The sequence below is a fragment of the Phoca vitulina genome, unplaced genomic scaffold, assembly GCF_004348235.1.
Source record: "Phoca vitulina isolate PV1807 unplaced genomic scaffold, GSC_HSeal_1.0 scaffold11, whole genome shotgun sequence".
NCBI classification, from domain to species: domain Eukaryota; kingdom Metazoa; phylum Chordata; class Mammalia; order Carnivora; family Phocidae; genus Phoca; species Phoca vitulina.
Window position 1 is genome coordinate 30,941,648 of NW_022589714.1, and position 19,856 is coordinate 30,961,503.

A 19,856-nucleotide genomic window follows, 5' to 3' on the forward strand; every position below is an offset into this window, starting at 1 on the left:
TTCTGGAGATGTAATGTACAACATGATGACTCTGGTTAACAATATTGTGTTATATATTTGAAAGTGCTGAGAGAGTAGATCTTAAATGTTCTTATGACAAGGGAAAAAGTTTGTAACTATGTGAAACAATGGACATTAGCTTATTGTGGTAAAAATTTGGCAGTATATACATATATCAGGTCATTACGTTGTACATCTTAAACTTATACAATGTTATATGTTAATTATATCAATAAAACTGGAAGAAAAAAAAAGATGACCCAGATTTTTTACAACCATTCAAAAAAAAACTGTCTTTAGGAAATGGCTGAAAGAATTTCTTTGGGAAGGAATTTTCAAAACATAACCACGGGTAAATCGGAACCATGGCGACAAGCAAAAGGCAAGACTTCCTCACACAAGTAATTTGGGTCCTCCTCCATTCCAGTCCTCCCATCCCTAGTGAGGAATGGAAACTTGTCTGGTCTGTGGCAGGAAATGTCCTCTGCTTCTTCTCCCCCCACATTACTTGGGGCTCTCAGCGCCTCCGCTGCAGTGTCTGTTACGTTGTCCTTGAATCCTATCAAACAGCAGAGATGTGAAAAGCCCACCTACCTAGGATCTCACCTCTGCCTTCTGGGAAGCTGAAGCTGAAGCAACAGGGATAACGGGTAAAAGAGCTTCAGAGGTGTAGAAAGATGAAGATTCTACCACTGAGGTATTTAATGCATTGCCTAGTATTAAACCTGTGGGATTCGTTCGTGCACTATGTGTTTTCTGGTTGATTTCTAAGACTTGTCAAGACAAGGACTGTGACCTGATTCCATCTAAGACAAAGACCAAGACTAAATGGCTGCAGGAAGAAAAATCCCCATGGTGCCAAATGGCGTCCTGCTCTTCTTCCTTCTCACTCTTCCTTTTCCTCACTGCCTTCCCCTTCCACGAAGGCTTAGATTTTGTCCCATTTACCTTTGTTTTTATAGTGCCTAACTCAGTGCAAGTTCCTAATAGGTGCTTGAGAAAAATTAGCTCAGAAAAGTCCTTGTGTAGTTAACATGGCCGTGATTGGCCAGCCATATTTGAATGCCAGTTCTTTGCTAAAGTACTTGAGAATGAAAGGTGAGCCTAGACATAAAATCTGGAAAGAACTGTGCAATAAACAAATATTTTCCAAAATTAATTATTTTCCTTTCTATTTGAAGGATAACAAATGCACATAATACAAAATTTGGTTCCCGGTCTCCTCAAGGCAATATTGACTCATTTCTTGTCTATTCTTCTAGAGGTAGAGGTATTCTGTGTGTGTGTGTGTGTGTGTAATCATACCAGATTCATTTATAGCGTGGCTTTTGTCATTTTAGGACACAATCTGGGCATCAGGTCCTTTTAAGCATGTAGGATCTTATAAGCATATAGTTGCCTCATTTTTGTTTTACAGATTTTATTTATTTGAGAGAAAGAGCACAAGTAGGGGGGTGAGCAGAGGGAGAAGCAGAAGCAGACTCCCCGCTGAGTAGGGAGCCCAACGAAGGGCTCAATCCCAGGATCTGGAGATGGTGACTTGAGCCAAAGGCAGATGCTTAACCAACTGAGCCACCCAGGCACCCCTAGTTGCCTCATTTTTGATGGTACAGAATACATTCCATGACTGTATTATAATTAATTTAAATAGTCCCTATTGATAGACTTTTAGATTGGGTTGAATCTACTTAATTTTTTTTCTAAGTGCATAAAACTTAAATGTTCAGTTTGGCAGAGTTCTAAAGCAAAGGCTTAAGCAAGCACCTTTCAGGCCAAGAAATAGAACTTCCTGGCAGTTCAGTAAATCAAGGTCCCCGGATAGGAGCCCCTAATGTCACCCACTCCTGATCTTAAACCCTTTCCTGCATTCAAAGGTAATAGACTGGCTTTTTATATTTTTACTTACCTTTGCATGTACTACTAAGCAATAGTTTGGTTTTGCCTTTTGGGGGAAACTTAACAAATAGAATCATATAGGATACTGTAAAAAAGTATTAAAATATAATTTACATACAGAAGGCACAAATCATAGTCTACAGCTCAATAAATTGTCACAAGCACACATCAATCTAGCCATCACCTAGCATCATATAGTCTGCTCAACACTGTGTCCATAAGAATCGATCAGATTGTTGTGTGTAGTTGTATTTTGTTATTTTCACTGTTGCATTAAATTATTTTTTCAAGTTTATTTATTTAAGTAATCTCTACATCCAACGTGGGGCTCAAACTCACAACCCTGAGATCAAGAGCTGTATGCTCTACCAACTGAGCCAGCCACGTGCCCCTAAATTTTTTTTCACCCAAAATGCCTTTTCCCATGCTCTAAAACAAGCGGTCTCTGCTTGCTAAAAATTTTGGCTCAAAATTCTGGAAAGTAGTGTGTCATGAAATTCAGCTCTACTCTGAGATTTCCAGGATTTTGCATCCCCTCATCTGCGTGGTCCTTGTGTCTATACAACCACTGATCCGAGAGTTTGAACTAAGTTTAAAGGTCACTTGTGCAAATATCTGAACAGACATGAATATCTCTTACTATTTCCCAAATAAAAGTTTATCCAGCATGTTTTTATTGCTTTGCAGAGAAGAGAAATTCTTTTCTTCAGAGCATAATCACCAAATAAAAACTATACAGTAGACTTAAAATGCACGTTAATTTGAATATTGTGATTTTTTCCTTGTTTTTCAAAGGGATAATTCTTATCATTCTTCCTGTTCCACCTCTGAGAGCAGGGATGGGGTAGATTAGTGTGTGTGTTCAACTTCTTTTTGAGATAAAATTGCCCTATAACATTGTATTAGCTTTAGCTATCCATCCAACATAATGATTTGATATTTGTGTATATTTTGAAACGATCACCACAATAAGGTTAGTCAACACCCATCACCGCACATAATTACAAGCATTTTTTCTTGTGATGAGAAGGATTAAGATCTCTTCTCTTGGTACCTTGCAAATATATATGGTATTGTTTTGTCTTGTGTGCATGTTTAACTTTAGCTGAAACTGCCAAACTGGTTTTACAAAATGGCTATATTATTTTGTTTTTTTTGCTGTTGCTTTTTTTTAATTTTCTTTTTAGATTTTATTTATTTATTTGAGAGAGAGAGAGACAGAGATAGTGAAAGAGCACAAGTGGGGAGGAGAGGGAGAAGCAGGGTCCCCGCAGATCAGGGATCCCAATGCGGGGCTCGATCCCAGGACCCTGGGATCATGACCTGAGCCGAAGGCAGACGCTTAACGACTGAGCCACCCAGGCGCCCTATTTTGTATTCTTACCAGTAACGTACAAGAGTTCCAGTTGCTTCTTGACCCAATCTTTTAAATTTTAGCCTTTCTAGTAGGTATGTAGTGCTATTTCAGTGTGGTCTTAAAAAAAAAAAGATTTATTGATTTTTCAAAGATTTTATTTATTTATATGACAGAGCGAGAGAGAGCGCGTGCAGGGGAGCAGGGGGAGCGGCAGGCAGAGGGAGAGGGAGAAACAGGTTCCCCCCTGAGCAGGGAGCCTGATGCGGGGCTCGATCCCAGGACCGCGGGATCATGACCTGAGCTGAAGGCAGTTGCTTAACCCACTGAGCCACCCAGGCGCCCCAATTTATTTATTTTAGAGAGAGGGAGGTGGGGTAGAGGGAGAATGAGGGAGAAACTCTAAGCAGACTCTGCTGAATGTGGAGCCTGACACGGGGCTCCGGGTCTCGACTCATGACCCAGAGACCAGGACCCCAGCCGAAACCAAGCATAACCAAGCGTTGGCCACTTAACTGACTGCGCCACCCAGGCGCCCCTCCGTGTGGTCTTAATTTGCATTTCCCCTAATGACTAATGATGTTGAACTTCTTTTTGTGTGCTTGTTTGCCATTTATGTATTTTTGGTGAAGTGTCTATTCGAAACTTTTTATTTTTAAGATTTTATTTATTTATTTGATAAAGAGAGAGCACACACACATAAGCAGGGGGAGCAGGAGAGGGAGAATCAGGCCCTGCTGGGTCCTGATGCAGGGCTTGATCCCATGACCCTGGGATCATGACTTGAGCCTAAGGCAGATGCTTGACCGATTGAGCCACCCAGGCGCCCCTATTCGAAACTTTTGTCCACTTTTTATGGGGTTGATTTCCCAAAAAAACGTTGTAAGAATTATATATTCTGGTTACAAGTCTCTTACCAGATATATGTTCTACAGATTTTTTCTTAAATCTTTTGGATAAAAGTCTATAATCGGATATACGTTTTATGCATTTTTTTCCCAGCTATTGTGTCTTTTCTGATCCGAGATCACAAAAATTTTCTCCTGTGTTTTCTAGAAATTTTATTTTTCAACTCTTACATTTAGGTCAGTGTTCTGTTTCTAGTTATATGGCATGAGGTAAGCGTTGAGCTTCATTTTCTTTCGCACATGGATATGAAATTGTTCCAGCACCATTTGTTGAATCAAATGTAATTATGATCTTTGGTTAAATGAATATTCAGAATTTCTGCTTTTATGACTATGTTACAGGTAGACCATTTGGTGTACTATACTTACATTACCCTTTTTAGACAACAGATTGTTTATTCTGGAGTTAATAATTGTCTCATCACATCACTTAGTTTGCTATATTACTAACGATAGTTTATCCTTAACCGCTGTCCAAGCTATGCAAGTCCTTTATAGTAACTCACAGTTTTCTTTTCCTTTTTTTTTTTTTTTTGTTTTTATTTATTTGAGAGAGAGAGAGCACAAGCAGGGGGAGTGGCAGGCAGAGGGAGAGAGAGAAGCAGACTCCCCCCTGAACAGGGAGCCCAATGTGGGGCTCGATCCCAGGACCCTGGGATCATGACCTGAGCCAAAGGCAGACGCTTAACCGACTGAGCCACCCAGGGGCCCCGTAACTCATAGTTTTCTTAAAGACAATCCTCCTAGAACCTGCCATCTCTCCTCAGCTGTGGACAGATTGCACAGTAACCCTGGTGCTCTGCTGTCATATTGTTTCTCTTCACCATCATCTTTGGACCCTCTTTCTTCTCCTTTCTGTGGGACTCCACATCTTTCTCATTCTTGGTATAGTTCCTCATTTGGTGGAGCACACACTCCACTAGTTTCCTATGAAAAGACAGATTGGAGATAACTTTTGAACTCTTGTACACTTGAAAATGTCTTAATTCTATTTGCATATTTGACTGAGGCTTTATCTGAGAGTAGAAGTCTAGGTTGGAAGTGATTTTCACTCAGAAATTTGAAGTTATTCCTCCACCGTCTTCTAGCTTTCAATGTTGCTATTGAGAACAGTGGGATGTTTTGATTTCTGGCCCTTTGAATGAGGCCTACTTTTTCTTTTTAGAAACTTTTAAGATATTTTTTGTTTTTTCTGATTATCTGAGATTTCATGAGAATGAGCTTTGATGTGCATCTTTTTATTTTTTATTTGTTGTAGCAGGCACTTATTGAGTTCTATTCTGGGGCATTTTCTTGTATTTAAAAAGATAATAATTTGGGGACCACCTGCTGGCTTAGTCCATAGAGCGTGTGACTCCTGATCTTAGGTTGTAAATTTAAGCCCCACATTGGGCATGGAGCCTAGTTTAAAAAAAAAAAGAATAATAATTTTCTTTTTCTCATTCTCTTTTTGAAACTTCTTTTAGTTGGGTGTTGTGTTCAACAATTTCTCAGTGAGCACCTACCGGTGTATTTGCCCTGGTTGTGGTGCTAGGCAAAATTGCGTCAATTATGTTTACTGAGCATTGTCTGATTACAAGAACCATACTTGGACCTAGAGAAAGTTACAAGACGTAATACTTGATCAAAGGAATCCAAAACTATCAAGGTCAAGAGAAAATACAAATAGAAAAATATAAAAGGCAAGTAAAGTGGAAACATAGATATTAACGGTTACTATAGCACAAATTTTACTTTTAATATTGTCATGCTTCATATATGTAATCAGTAAACCTCCTATCACCTGGCTTAATGCCAAGCTCCTGGAAATGATTTAGAATGGCTCAAATGTAAAGAAATGTCAAAGGCTAATCAAAATCAGCGATCAAGACTATTATGCTGACTTGGATAAACATGTAAGAACAAAGTGTCCAGCGTAGGAACTAGTTCTCCTGCCTTTGTTTTGTATAAAGACAAACTCATTTATCATCTAGTTCAGGGTGGCAGACCAAATTTATGCCTTTGCCACCTCTTCTTGAGATCTTCCTCAATGTCAATAATGAAGTGCACAAAAAGAATGAACTCCTAAGCCAAGAGAATTTAAGGGAGATCATAAGTCCACAAGAAAGGTCAACACATTTCTGAGAGGTGGGAAGTAGATGGAGGGTATATAGACCTGTAGTGAGGAGGTGTGTTGGTGGCATAGAGGTGGGGCTCCGGAAAGGCTGTGGGCTTGTTTGTTGTCACCAAGCTGAAGAGTAGGAATGGGAAGGGCAGTGGCTCCAAAAACAGGGCCAACACTTGAAGGTCTTTCTACAGATCAGCTGCTACCAGTCAGGCCCTCTCCCAGCAGGCATTCATCCAAACATGTATCCTAGGGAATAAAAAGTAAAAATAAGCATTAAATTAAGACTTGTCTCAAAAGAAATTCAATTAAGTGTTCTAGGAAGTACTAACGCTTTTACTAGGGTCCTTGTTCCCCAGGAAAAAACCCTCTCATGCTTGCCTTTTGGGGGGCCAACATCTAAAGTAAAAACTGGCATTATTTGATCTTGATGCTAGTAACTTAAGGATAAGGAAAGATTCCCACAGATAAGGAAAGATAACCCTACCTGCTGAGTGATCCTGCAATGAGCTCTTTACATAGACCCAGTACCGTAAGTAGTAGTCCTTGAGTTCCAGCTTTTAAAATTAATGACAGACAAAATACGGAAGGCCTCATAAAAGTTACAGCACAGGACATAACTTTTGCAAAGGTAAAGGTGTAGTTGACAGATGGTGAAGGGGGAAAAAGTAGAGAATTTGGGTAGGGTCCCTTATATCCTTGTGTGGAAGGGAGTCACCAGATGCTAACTAACATTGATGCAATAATAAATACATGGTGGTTTAACATGTTATTTCAAGCTTCCAAGATATTTCCTAGAAGCATTGAAGAATAATCCTACAACAACATATGACCGATCATGAAGAGGAAGGGAGAGGAGTGGCCATGCCCCTGAGCTAAAGTCATTCTGGGGAATCCATAGATCGCCAGACTGGATAAAAGTAGGTTTTAGAATTCTGAGGGTGACCTTAGAAAAACCGAAACCTGATTTAAAGTAGTTGCCTCTTAGGGAAACTTGGAGGAGGGGCAGGACTTTTCTTATAAATTCTTTGCTTGTACTATTATATACATACATATATATGTGTATGTGTATATATATGTATATAATATATATGTTAAATATAATATGTATATAATATATATGTTATGTTTAATATATATGTATTTTCCATGTACAAATGTCATCTTGATTGAAAAATGAAGAATAACAAAAAATCACTACATGAGTGTCGCCAGGGTGACTCAGTTGGTTGAGGGTCATGATCTCAGGGTCCTGGGATTGAACTGTCTGCTCAGTGGGGAGTCTGCTTCTCCCTCTCACCCAAATAAATAAATAAAATCTTTAAAAAAAAAAAGAAGTACTACACGAACTTAATAGAAGTTCATCACAAGTGCTTTTGATTGGCTTCTGTTCATCATATATGATGAGTAATCTTCGTGTTTATGACATGAGTGCTAACAGCTGTGCTTCTGCTCTGCACCTGCCTACTGCTGATCTGTTAGCTGGTTCTGAAGGTACGAAGTGGCCCTCCATTTGGGGAGTGCTTTCCTGTTCATTCATAGATAAGATGTAATCAGGAACTGGGTACCTGGAGAGGCGTGAGCTCAGAGACGCAGGTGAGGCAATATCCCTGGCCAGGTGAGTGAGTGAATGGGAGTGAGGGCAGTCAGTTTGGGTGTTGCCAGCCTGGTACGTGGCTTTGCCTTCAAATGGTACCTTAAGAGCCATTGCTTTTCTTTTGTCAACCAGCCCCTATCAGTAAGACAATACTTGGCCACAAGACTTGGTGGCCAAGTGGGTCCTTCTAAGCTCATGGGATGAGTGCAAGAGGAAGACCATTCAAAAGTGGGGTGAGGGGAAAGTTGGGGGAGATGGAAGATAATAACGGCATATGGTGATTGAGGAAAAAAGGATGGATGCATTTTAAAACCAGAACCAATGCCCAAACTTTCATTCTGACGTTCAAAATAGAATAATTGTCCGGCTTCTAACCAGAATCCTGCCCTCAAGAGTGGAGTATTGTCCTAGGAGGGGAGGAGAAGGCTCCTGGCTCTGGGTGATTTCAGTGGTTTTCAGTGGTTTATTCTCTCCTGCAAATATTTACATAGAGGCCACGTCCAGAACAGTTTTTCCTTGACCAGAGAGAAGAAACCTATCCTACATGTTTCTTTCCCTATTTTGTGCCCTGTTAAGAAAAAAATATTTTGGAAATCTAATCATCCTTGGCTATGCCTGGGGTGGGGGTTCTTTTCTTTTTTAATGTGACACAGAGAACTTATGTTTCTTTTGTTATAAAATAAAATCCAATAATTGGACAGTAACCTGGAGACCCAGGGTTCATTGAGCTGATGCACGGTGAGGTATAAATTTCTGGGAGCTCTTGCTCTGTCAAGCTCCTGTGTAACTTCATGCCAGTGGTTGCCTTCTTTTGCACACAGCAGAGACAGAGCAAATAGCTTGTATCTAGTTTCCTATCAGCTGGGCAGATCTTCCAGGGACTGTCCTTTTCCCACCTCTTCGGACCCCTTTGGTTTTGCTCTGGTTATAAGGGAGATGGAGAACATCCCTTGGAGGAACTGAAGTGCACAAGCTGTTGAAACTCCATTCTGAGATGCAGAAAGTTTTTCATGAAGCCTGGAAAAGAATGTCCAATACTCCAATTCTTTTTATTGAGAGGGTTAGAACCTGCCAGACATTGTGCCAAATGCTTTCTGTACATTACCTTATTTAATCCTCAAAACAATGATGTAGACCATTTTCACTGTCTTCATTTCACAAAGAAGAAAACTGAACTCCAAGGCATTAAGTAATTTACAAGGCTACCCAGATAGAGTACAGAGTAAGGGTTAGTTAAGAGCATGAGCCGTGGGGGTGGTGGGTGGCAGGGGTGGGGTAGTGGATTGGGAAGAGGTTGATCAAAGAGTACAAATTTGGAATTAGAAGAAGAATAAGTTCTGGGGATCTCATACACTGCATTGTCATTATAGTTTCAACACTGCATCATATACTTCAAAGTCGCTAAGAGATTAGATCTTAAATGTTCGCACCACAAAAAAGAAGTATGGGACATGACGGAGGTCTTAGTGGTAACTGGGTTGCAATATGTAAGTATGAAATCAACACGTTGATGAAAGGTGGCCTTTTTACCATGTGTCTTTATTCCTCTGGGTTTTTTGAGCCGTGTGACTGTGTTTCCTATAAAATTCATTCCCAGTTCCCCCTTTCATAAGCGCCATACTTTGATCCAGTCCCTTGTATCCAGTCTGGGTGTGTCCTGTAGTGGTCAAGAACCTCACAAGACTTCACTTGTGAGAAACCACTCTGCCAACAGGTCTGAATCAGTTATCCTCGTACGATTTCATGTCTGCATTCTAGCAGGGGCCTTTGTGAGACAACAGTTTGGCCCAGGACTGACTTGAATCGCAGGAGGTATAGTTTGGCAGGATGGTGGGGGAATATTCTGGGACTGGTGTGTGCTCTATGAGTCCACCTCAAACCGGAGTCCATCATTTTGGCCTTGCTTGTTTTAGAGTTAGTAGTTCCCATTTACTGAGCACTTACTCTGTGCCAGGTTCTGTTTTAAGGGCTGTATCTTCATTGACCCATTTAAGGTACACAGCAGGACTACGAAGTGAGTGCTATTATCATCACTTTCCTAAGTGACAAGCCGTGGCTCAGACAGAGGTAACTTTCCCAGGGGCATTTAGTTGATCACTTGGAGGAGCCAGGATTTGGACCCAGACAGTTCTGTTCCCAAGCCTGTGCTTCTCAACCACTTACAGTATTTGCCTTGGTCTCTCAAAGCTCAGTGAGCCCCAAAACCCGGGGAAGAAGGGCGACCGGCTAATGGAGTAAGGAGACCGGGCCCTCCCAGCAGTTGCTGCTGAGAACAGGGCTTGCAGGGGAAGGCCCAGCAAGGGAAAATTCATTCCCCATCGGTCAAGAAATACCACACCAGGAAAAGTCTGGTGCTCCCCAAGCCCCACGTAACTCATTTGAAATAGAAAAAGATAAACCAACTTAATTCTGACCACCGCCCCTCCCCAAAAAATGTTTTCAGTGAAGTACAAATGATGGGAATGAATGTTTACTTCCTTGAAGACTTTTTTAAATCCACAAAGGACATGCCACACGATTCCTTTAAAAAATAAGCTAAGATCCGCTATAATAAATACAGCTTCCGTGAAACTTTGCCAAGAAAAGAGAGACATGTGGATACCATTCCTAGAGCTTCCTAATATCCCTGAACTGCAAAGTTCAGGGTCAAAATGGCAAGGAGCTCTGCGGAAGGGCCCTGAGAGGTGGTCACGAGGCCCCCGAACGACCCACGGGCTCCCCAGATTGTGAAGGCTGTTCTGAAACCCACATGGCAGGGCTTCAGCTCCCCTGACACCCTGGTGTAACCGAAACACATGCCCTGCAAGGATAAATGTCACCGTGTTAATATGACAGAGTCACCTCAATTCTATACAAAGTTGTATTTTTTTACCATATTCTAATATTTCTGAAATATATATATATCTAATGTAATAGTGTTTTTTATTCTCTTTTTTTAATCTCCCTAAAGCCTATCATTAAAGCAGTGTCTCATTTTGCAATAAATAGCACCTAGGTCCTAAGAACCTGGGCAAACTCAGTCCTCAAGAGCTCCCAGTCCATATGGGTCCCCACTGGAAGTGCAATCCAGAGTGCCGTTCCTTTTCCCCCATGTCCTGGGGGTCCCTAAGCGCTACGTGGCAGGCATCCCCCAGGGAGGCCTTAGGCTCACCTTCTTGGGGGTCCCTTCGTCCTGCCGTGGGCCCTGCCCACTGTGTGGCAGTCCCTCTTCCTGCAGTGGGTGGGAGGGGACAGCTGCAGGACAGGCAGGCCACGGCTCCTGGCCCCTTCCTCTGGCTGCCCCTCGGCTCCCTGCTGCCCCGCCCACTCCCACGGACCTGGTTCCCCGGGCTGCTCTGCCACTCGGGGCCTCTGTCCACATCTCTGCCATTCTCCACCGGCCTGGCAGTGCCTGGCCGCAGGGCCCTCCACCTCCGACGCCTTTAGGGTGTGGCACATGGATGGGCTCTTAGCGACCCTCACACCTGCTCTGGGTTTCCGCCTCCTCTCCTCCCATAGGGGAGTCCCCTTCCTCGCACCCAGCTTCTCCCAGGGGGATCCCACTGCGGACGCGCATTCTGGGCTGGAAGGCCGGTCGTTGGCGGGGTGGTGGGTAGGTGTGTGCTGCCCTCGGACCGTAGTTTCTCCCAGGATGCAGGACTTGGTGCTGAGTCTGGCCTTCCCGCCCTGCTCCTTAGCAGTTGTGATTGATCCCCTAGGATCCCCGCTGTTCTTCCCTGCAGCCTCACCTACAATAAGCCTCCCAGCCCCCCTCAAGTCTCTCAGCCATTTCTGAACATGCCTGTGTCCTGGCCGTGGAAGGATCCAAGTTCACTCCCATTGAGCTCCTGATCCACCCTAGGAGTTCCTTGGCTCGGGGACAGAAGGAAGATGGACTGCCACATAGCAGGTGGGGCAGACTTCAGGACAGACTGCTAAAGGGACCGACCACCTCTGACACCCAAGCAGGTGAGCTTAAGGCATCCCTGGTTTATACCTGTCACGCAGTGCCTGGGGACTCAGGGGCTGAGGCTAGGCACTCAACAACAACCAGTGACACTTACTGAAGCTCCACCATTAGGGCCTGGCAAAGCCCCCTGTGCAGTACCTCAAAATAAGAATTTTAAAAATTCCATGGTGGCCCCAAAGGTGCAATGCACAGCATACACACACCTTTGCATATCCATTGTCATTCTGCCTCCATCGGCCTGTTTCCTCAGAGTGGTTTTGGTTTCTCCTGCTGGGTTTTGCTGGTTCCGTGGTAGCAAAAGCTGCCAGGGTTCAACTGTGAGACAGACCCTGCACTGTGGGTCGACGCAAAGAATTCCGGGCTTTGGGTGTGGAAACGGGCTTGGATGATCAGAGGTCACAAGGCTGACTTTAAATGATAGCTTCCTTAGAAATTCTGGACATTTCTCAGAAACCATCAAAGCCTGCCACAGTTTGCATGACTAAGTGTATTATTAAGCAAAAAAACTCTTTGATGCTCTCTGGCTTCTGGCTTGGGATAAGCCACATCATTACAACAGAGATGAGCAATGGGCAGCTTGCTCTGGGCTACCAGGCCTGAAAGATACCGCTGAGGAACTCACGAAATGTGGACCACGACGATTAAGATCTCCAGACTCGCCTCAAAATAAAGCATGCTTTAGGGAGGCAGCCAGGGTGGTGACAAGGTCAGGTGAAAGGAGCAGCTACAGACCGAGAGTTGAGCTCACCTGGGAACTCTTCCTTCACTGCTGATTTGGGAGTGTGGTGTCAGCATCATGAAGGGGAAAGGACACCGGACTAAATGCCAGAAGATGTTGTAGGGGAGGGACACTGTCTCCTCTCGCCTCTCAGGTTCTGTGACTGAGGCGCTGGAAATTAAAATGCCGAAGGACAGATGAACAGGAGAAAAAGGTTGATTTCACATGCATATGGAGAGCCTCAGAGACATGAAATGAGACACCCCCCCAAAGACATGGTCAGACCCGAAAGGCTTCTACAGAGGACAATGAATGTGTAGAGAAGTGAAAGACATTTTAAAAGGGCTTTTGAGCTTCTGGGGCTGGTACATTGTGGGAATGTAATGACGGATGTTCAGGAAGCTTTGTTATAGCACTTCCTCTCGGTGCCATCTTGGGAGTGATGAGTCTACAGTCCTCTCCCATGATTCCGTCCTCCTGCCTTTCCAGGTACAAGAGAGGGGAGGGGGATCCCTTCATAATGGGAAGTCTGTGCCCTGCTTTTAGACAAATGGGGACGGTAGAGAGCTTTTTCTGTGGTCTGTTTCTCAGTTGCATTCAGCTCAAAACAATCCTTATGCCAAAGTGGCATATTTTGGGGTGACATTCTATTAATGTTCAATTTCATATAAGTTATCGACAGTCTCTCTCCTGCTAGGCTGGAAGCACTCTGAGGGTGAGGACTGTGTCCATCTTGCCCACCATTGTATTTCCAGAACCTGGCGCAGCACCTGGTCCACTTACTTGACAACAAATTCATGGACGACTGATTTTGAGCTGCTCTGGGCCTCAGTCTGTGAAGCAAAGATAATAATCTCGTCTTACCAACACTAAATCTCTTCCTACACTGACACAGAGGTTCCCAGGGTGGGCATGAGAAGGAGACAGTATAATCTCTTATTCTGGAAAAAGTAATGTTGAGTGTAAAAATTTTTTTTCATCATTTAAACGGTAGCTCTTCCTTATTTGAATGTTCCCAGGTAAATATGGCAAGCTCTGATGGAAAGCAGATCAAGACACATCGCAGCAAACTACCCGTGAGAGTTTTCTCATTTTGTCCCCTCCTGTGACACGTTTTGCTAAGAGTTTGAAATGTGTGGATGCACCCACTCTTACTCCTTCTGCTAAGGAAATTGCACCAAGGTGGGGATGGCTGGAGGGGCAGCAAATGTTGATTTCCCAAGTGCTACATTCACAAAGGCAGGAAGGATAAGAAATCAGAAGCCCATCTTTGCTTAGCTGCAAAATGGAGTTTTTTAAAAAGGTGGCCCTGCGCTATCTCCCCTGTGGTTTTAGCAGAAGAATGATAGCAGCAAATCTATGGCTTAGTGGGAAAAAGTCCTTCAGGTTGGAATTGGGTATCTCGGATCCTATCCAGGACACATACTGCCTTGTCCTTGGGCAAGCTGCACTTCTCTGGGGCTCCTTTGATCTTAATGTCTATAAGGCCCCTCTGGGCTCTTAACGTTTTTTTGTTTGTTTTGTTTTTAAGATTTTATTTAGTTTAGAGAGAGAGAGAGAGCAAGAAAGAGCATGAGCGGGGAGCAGAGGAAGAAGGGGCTCCCCGTTGAACAGGGAACCCCACGGGGGGCTCGATCCTAGAACCCCGGGATCATGACCCTAGCCCAAGGCAGACGCCCAACCAACTGAGCCACCCAGGTGCCCCTGGGCTGTAACGTTTTTAGGAAGGTAATATCAGTACTGATTTGGATTAGCCAAATCCAGGTGCTGCTCCCTCAAGCCATCGCTTCCCATTCCCAGGTGATGCTGTCATCCCCCAAACCAAGTCAGCAGGCTAGCACCTGGATCCACTCCCCCAGGGTGGGTGAGGCTGCTTGGCTCATTAAGAGTCCCTGGCCCGAGATCCCAAGTGACCAAGGACTCAGCTAGGAGATGCGGGGAATGCAGGGGAAGAGTGAAGCCCTGGGGAGGGGCTGCAAGGAGAAGGGGGAGTTTCGCTCCCGGTGCAGCAGTTCTAAGGATTCAGTAGAAAACTGGTGAGTCCATCAGGCGCAGTCTTCCAGGTGTGAGTTTAGTTAGGCCAGGCAAAACTCAGCTTAGTTCCTTAAAGCTGGAGCTTTCAAGAAGCCCAGACATGCATCCAGGACCTACAAGTGGTATCCTGGGGCTCAGCGGGGGGGCAGGTTGGCGGCTGGGGAGGGGACTCTGCACACAAGTTGCTTACAATATAATAGCACACTTTTTCTCTGAAGCCTTGTGATGGGCGGTGCATGCCGGGATATGGAAGAAAATACAGCAGAGGTGAAACGCAACCTCTAAGAGTGCCCCAGAGGCCCAGGGGGAGTAGATTGTATATAATTACTGAATTATTCTTTGGCTGGGGAGAATTCAGGGAAGGCCTCCAGGAGGAGGAGTAGAACTCTCGAGGTAGAGCTGGAGGAACTGGGAGAAAGTCATTCCAGAGCCAGCAGAGCGGAGGTGCATGGGGCAGAGAGGTGCCTCGGGCGTCCCAGGAGCCACAACTCCTCTTGGCTAGCCGAAGGCCCAAGTGAGGGGAAGAGACGATTGGAAAGGTAGGTCATTGCTGAATCTGAGCCTAGAATGCCGTGTTCATGATTTGGGATGTAGCCTGTACACCAAAGTAAAAAACTGGCTGATTGCGTTTATCCTGCAGATGGCTTTTGTTTGGCCTGTATAATGTGTGTGTTTAATTTGAGCCAACTTTTAAAAATAAGGACCTACATTTCACATACTACCCAGATTTCCAGCTTCTCCTTAAACATAGGAGGATCTGGCCTCATGGAGACAATCTGCAGGAATGGAGTAGCTGAGTCCCTTTTCGACGAGAGCCCCGTAGGGTGCAGCTCACGTGTCTGCATACCTGCCCCACCTGGCTTGGCTCATCTGTGGCACCCTCCAGACCCAGGCCATAGAAGGTTGCAACTTGGGGTTCACAGCAGGGGTGGGTCTCAGTAAGGCTAATGGGGGAGGGGCGGAAGGGGCAGGAATGGAGGCAGCGTGCCCACTGAAGACAGTTGCAGAGGTTCCAGCAAGAGCCTCGGGGGTGGCAGGGCATGAAAAAAGAGAGCTGGCATTCTGTGCCGAAGGAATAGGTGCTGCCTGGTTGTGTGATGTGGGGGCCGGTAAGGTCTCGGTCCCAAATTCACTCTCAACAAGTGTGAAGCCCACGCTCGAACCGTAATAATAACTTACACCAGATCATTTCACCTTCCTTATCTCATTTGATCTGCCACACCCCTGTGAGCACGGTATGGTTACTGTCACCCCCGTTCCGTGGGTAAAGAGGTTGAGGGTCAGAGGTGGTGGGTTATTTGCTTAAAGCCTCTCAGCCAGTAAACAGAAGAACCTGAGCATACCTTTACCTTATTCGGGCTTCCAACCCAAATCCACCTCCGTTGGTCGGGTGCATGCCTCCTTACGTTGCACAAGGTACTCCTCTCGGGTTTTATCTTTTTAAAAAAATTAGGAATGCTTCACGAATTTGAGTGTCATCCTTGTGCAGGGGCCATGCTATTCTTCTCTGTATGATTCCAATTTGAGAATATGTGCTGCCAGAGTGAGTGCATCTCTCTGTGCTTTTTATTTTTTTTAACTTAATATTAGAGAGAGAGAGTGAGCACGAGCGGGGTGAGGGGCAGAGGGAGAAGCAGACTCCCTGCTGAGCAGGGAGCCCGATGTGGGGCTCGATCCCGGGACCCCAGGATCATGACCTGAGCTGAAGGCGGACGCTTTAGCCTACGGAGCCACCCAGGCGTCCCTCGCTGTGCTTTTTAAAAGTGCACATCTAGGTAGGAGAAAGCACTCCCATTGCCAGCAGAGGCTGCCGGTCTCCTGACAGAGGAGGCGCCGTAGCCTCGGGGGCCAGGCACAGGCTCGCAGCCGCCTGCCTGGCCGTGAATCCCATTGCTCCCACTCACTGGCAAGTCACGAAATACTGCTGCCTCAGTTTCCTTGCCGGTAAGAAGTGGTGGTGGCACGTACTTCGCAGGGTTGTTGTGAGGATTCAGTGAGCCATTGTGTGCTCTCTCCCGGTTATCCACATTTTTCAGAAGCCTGTGCCCAGCCCTGGGTGTCTTGTGCTGAGCAGAAACAGCAGGGGCATCAGGCCACTTGCGTGAATGTGGCCTGAGTACTGGTGCCCCCTCTCTGCACAGTGTTTGCCAACAGGAGGCTATATGGGTTGGTGCAGAGCCCTCTGGGCCATGATGGGTGGTGGAGAGAGAGAGAGAAAGATGGGACTTGCCCTAGATTTACGCCCTCCTCCTAGGGAGTCAGGCCCGGAGGCTTATGTTTCTGGGACAGCCAGAGGAAAGGGACTAGAGGAGGCTGATGGAAGCGACAACACTCAGCTCTAGGCGCCTGAAGCCTCGAGGTAGATTCCATGCTGCCTGGTAATAATCATGGGTGCTAAACGGCTGGTATTGTGCCGAGGGTGATAACCGCCTAGTGACGCTACCTTCTGAAACCCCTGAGCTCACGACCTGCACCCCTCGGAATGGGGACACCAAGCTGGAGTGATGTTGATAGAGGCCAGGCAGTTGGCCCAGCTGTGGTGGGCGGAACAAGGGCCCTGATACCTAGGACCTGTGACAAAACGTTACATGGCCAATCAACTGTGCTGATGTGATTAAAGTAAGGACTTCAAGATGGGGAGACTAGCCTGGATTATCCAGATGGGCCCAATCTAATCACGGTGCTCCTTAAAAGCAGAGAAACTTGGTTAACTGTGGTTCGAGAGAGGGAGGCATGGCTAGGGAATATGCTTGCCACCGGCTTTGAAAAAGGAGGAAGGGGGCTGTGAACCAAGAAGTGTGGGCAGCCCCTAGAAACTGGGAAGAGCAAGGGAATGGATTCTCCCCTAGAACTTCCAAAAAGGAATACCACCCTGCAGACACCTTGATTTTAGCTCAGAGAGACCCACATCCCATTTCTACCCTCCAGAGATGCAGGAAACTCTCCTGGAACCAAGGAAGACAGGAAGGGGCACACAGAGAGGTTCAGAGAGTCTAAGTGTTTGGGCCAGATCAATGGTGAAAGAACTGTAACTGGAGTCAAAGGTCAAACCTAAGGTAATACATTTAAGGAAATGTGAGCCGAGTTTTAGCTAGGCCTTGATGTGGAGTGAGTTTGGCACCCCAACCCCCTGAAAGAGACTGTCTGTCCCTAAAGCCATCTCTCAACTACTGCTCAAGACTTCTGGTTAGTTCTTTCTCCTTCAGGATAACTCCGTTTTTCTCAACAAGGCAAGGACAGGGGTAATTTTTCCCTCAGGATAGCAATGTCTGAAGAAATTTTTGGCTGTCACAACTGGGAGGGAGGATTGCTCCTAGCACCTAGTGAATAGAACCCCCAGGTATTGCTAAACATCCTACAGTGGGCAGGAACGTACCCCCCCCACACACACACACACAACTAAGAATGATTCGGCCATAAATGTCAACAGTAGGAAGTCTGAAAACCCTAGAGGTAGACAAACTGGGAGGAATGGGTTCAAATCCACATAGCTATTGAGTGAGAAACAACCCTGCTTCTCTGTCTCCTCACTGAAATGCAGCCACCCCTCAACCAGTCCCCTGAGTGCTGCAAGTCTGGTTGGTTCCTTGGCCCACACATAGGACCAACCCCAACTCAGGCATTTATGACAGGCAGTAACTGGGATGACTAAATGAAGGTAGTTTCTTTTTTTTCTTTTTCAAAGATTTTGTTTATTTGGAGAGCAAGAGAGTGAGAGCTTGAGCAGGGGGAGGGGCAGAGGGAGAGGGAGAAGAAGATTCCCCACTGAGCAGGGAGCCCGATGTGGGGCTCGATCCCAGGACCCTGGGATCATGACCTGAGCTGAAGGCAGGCGCTGGACCCCCTGAGCCACCAACACTCCCCACGAAGGTAGTTTCAATTCAATTCCCTCCTCCCAACGGCACAGGGGTAGTCACTCCATAAAATATCACCTCATCTCCTGGTCAGTATATCTACTGTTTCTTGGAGGTGCCTGTCCCATTCCAGCAATTTATCCCCTTGACCATGTCTTTCCAGGACTGAGCAGAGAATTCAGGGACTATTTCAGTGATCAGGAGATAGAGCTAATCTCAGGATAGCCTCTGATTCACCCTGAGCTCTTCTCCCTCTGTATTTCCCCATCATCCCCGCCCATCAAGGTAAACCAGGTGGTCACTGCCTACCTTGGTCAGGCAGAGGGGTAGAACCCATGGTTAAGGTGTAAAGGCCCTGGCTGCGGAAGCTGCAATAAGTAGGCTTTGAAATAATGGTTTCATTTCTAGTTTGCAGGAAACTTGACACAATTTATCTGGTATAAACAGAGGTCTCCCCACTGTACAAATGAGGAAACAAGGCTTTGAAAGACGATGTTTCTCAAACGTGAGGGACTGTGGTTCTAGGTGGTGAAACCCCTAGCTACCACCAAATTTTTCCCCAGGCCAACAGTTAGTCTTACCACATCTACAGTCAAAATGCATTAAACGCACACTTTGCTCACACTTTCCATCACCCCATTTCTCACCGTTGTGATAACCACTATTAGTGCCCCTCACTTTCCCCATGCCAAACCCTGCCAGGTGAAAAACTGGCAAGGAGACAGTAAGAACATCTTCCCAACATACTGGGGTCCCACAGCACAGGGGTAACCGGGGTACGCATTAGTGAATGGTAGACGTGAGGCTGGCACATGCAAAGAGTGGTTCTCTCAGGGGGCAGGCTAATTTCTTCTTAATGCCTCTCTGTGTTTTCCAAAATGGGTATATTCATTCTATAATCAGAAAAAAAAAGTTCTGAAACCTACATTTCCTAAGAAATAATACAGGAAAGATGTGAGTCTAGAACCTACATCTTTTCAAACTGAGCCAGGCTCTGTCATCTTTACTTTTCAGTAACGTTTGCCAAAAAGTTTGGAAAATTCACAGGTGCTTCCCAGAGTGCTGTATCCTTGGAAAATGTAGGATGAAAGGGCAAGGTATTATTGCCTGTCCCAGAAAGATTAGGGAGAGGACTGTGGCATGCTTCCTCCATGGTGGCTGACCCTAAGGGTCCAAGCAACATGGTGGCCACATGGGCAACTCTCCTCATGCACAGAGAAATCTGCTTAATGGCAGTCTCAGTAGAAAAGAAGCCTGTTCTTTTCTTTTTTAAGATTTTATTTATTTGAGAGTGAGAGAGCGAGAACAAGTGGGGGGAGTGGAGCAGAGTGGGGAGGGGGAGGAGCAGACTCTCCGGCCGAGCAGGAAGCCCAATGTGGGGTTCGATCCAGGGACCCTGAGATCATGACCTGAGCCGAAGGTAGATGCTTAACCTACTGAGC

The 19,856-nt window shown here is 45.5% G+C and overlaps 1 non-coding gene across 1 annotated transcript; it reads right to left on the minus strand.

Annotated features, from left to right (window-relative positions):
- Positions 1 to 16,004: 16,004 nt before the first annotated feature.
- Positions 16,005 to 16,111, minus strand: LOC116635953. Its single transcript, XR_004300250.1, has one exon. It is a non-coding gene; the product is annotated as a U6 spliceosomal RNA (small nuclear RNA).
- Positions 16,112 to 19,856: the final 3,745 nt, after the last annotated feature.